Raw genomic sequence first — 2,279 nt, forward strand, 5'->3', positions numbered from 1 at the left:
CAGAAAGTAAATGCGTAATAGTAAGTTCGTTTGTAACATGTGGCTCTACTGGGCCGATAGTACGTTCTATTGGTGGGGGCTTCCCATGTTGTATATCCACTAGACTATTCGTAACGATATGTGTTCTTCACAATCCGAGAACAGTAGTAAGTATAAGTTCACGTAGGTCTTACGTGAGTATCCTTCACATCCGAGGATAGTAATTAAGTATAAGTATCCTTCACAACCGAGGATAGTAATATGTATAAGTATCCTTCACAACCGAGGATAGTAGTATGTATAAGTATCCTTCACAACTGAGGATAGTAGTATATATAAGTATCCTTCACAACCGAGGATAGTAGCAAGTATATGTGTACGTAGATTGCACGTATGTGTCCTGCACAACCGAGGACGATGGTATGGTAGTCTAGTAATAGTGTCAGTAGGAATCTATTCAACCTTATTCCTTTAAAACCCATTCCCAAGCCCCGGGAATCCCATGCCTTAGTAAGGGTGTGAACTCACCTTGGTTTGCTCGGTTTGATAATATACTTCTAGCGTTCGTTAACTGTTAATTGCTTTACACGTGACCTAGGGTACAATAGATATAAGTACATGTGTGAAGGTTCATTCAATACTCTAATGTATTCAAACAACCAATTGTTTTCATGCGATCTGATTAACTAGTTAATATGCAACAAATACAGTAACATACAGTGTCATATTATACAGTAACATGCAGGGTAAGCACAATTCAACGAAGCTCGGACAAGCAATCATCCACCAGGAATTCGGACAAGGCACATTACTTAGAATTCGGTTCGGGCCAAGTATATCTCACAAAAGTCTGACAAGATCATCATGCACCACTAATTTGGACAAGGTGCCATGGATTAAAAATCGGACAATAAGCATAGCATGAAAGTCGGACCATTTGCTTTCCTTAATCAAAAGTTCGGACAAGATGTTTAATATCACAAAAGTCGGACAATAGCAACATCACCAAGTCGGACAACACTTAATCAATTAAAACTCGGACATCACTTCATCAATTAAACTCGGACCACACTTAATTAATTAAACCCGGACCACACTTAATTAATTAAACTCGGACAGCACTTTATTTAATTAAACTCGGACAGCACTTTATCAATCAAAACTCGGATTCCCTGATATATATATAATAAAAAGTTCGGACTTCATAACCTTTACAAAAAAACTCGGGTCCTTACAAAATTCATTTAAAGTTCGGACACTATACCATATTTAAAGTTCGGGCACTATACAATGCCTTTCAAAAGTCGGACCATGTCCCTAGACTTGAAACTCGGACATATATCAATCATTCACAACTTCGGACCTACATATATGTTGATAAAACTCGGACCTTTGCATGATGTTAAAGGTCGGACAAGGGTTTAAGCTTGAAACTCGGATCCAAAGGCTTCCTTTATCTAAAGTCGGACCCAGCAATTCATATAAGAACTCGGACCTATAACATATTGAAGCTCGGACTTGTTTTGTATTAGAAAAAGGTCGGACATACGTAAGTTCCAAAGATTATGCCACAGAATCAATAACAATCGAACAGTTACAATTCATGCCTTCACACGATCAAGACACCCTAAGTTCATACGTTTGTATTACACTGATCAAAACAACAATCGCTATGTCTACATATCACGCATCAAAATCATCAGGCAATTGATTATATGACCAATCATCTTCATATCACAATAATCAACATAAATCAAAAACACAGAAGCATCATATGGAGGCTAGGGTTTACGAGAATTACAAGAATCAAGCATTGCTAACAATCAAACAATCAATAAACAATGATTACACAATTACCTTGAATGATTCTAGAGAAGAAGAGGAATCAAAAGTGATGAATGTCTTGTGCCAATGATGGTGGTGATGATGATTGCTAGGGGATTAGAGAATACAGTGCTTTGGTTTTTGTGAAAATGATTAGTGAAAAGGGATTAGGGTTAACAATGATTAGAGTTTCACTAATTACTCTATGCATCCCTAAGTATCATAATTTACAATAGCACACCATCTCAAAATAGTTCACAGTTTCACCACCACATTCATACATTTGACAAATCTTTCATAATCAACACATATACTTAACTGAATCAAAAACGTTACAGTTTCACAACAACTAATTGTGCAAGCAAACAATTAAACAATCAATAAACGTGCAATAAATGCGTAATAGAAATCTTGGAAATTCGAGTTGTCACATTCTTACTTTATTTGGAAGTGTGCAGGAACAAATGAGGCAGCAA

The sequence above is a fragment of the Helianthus annuus genome, chromosome 16 (genome assembly GCF_002127325.2).
Source record: "Helianthus annuus cultivar XRQ/B chromosome 16, HanXRQr2.0-SUNRISE, whole genome shotgun sequence".
Taxonomy (NCBI): Eukaryota; Viridiplantae; Streptophyta; class Magnoliopsida; order Asterales; family Asteraceae; genus Helianthus; species Helianthus annuus.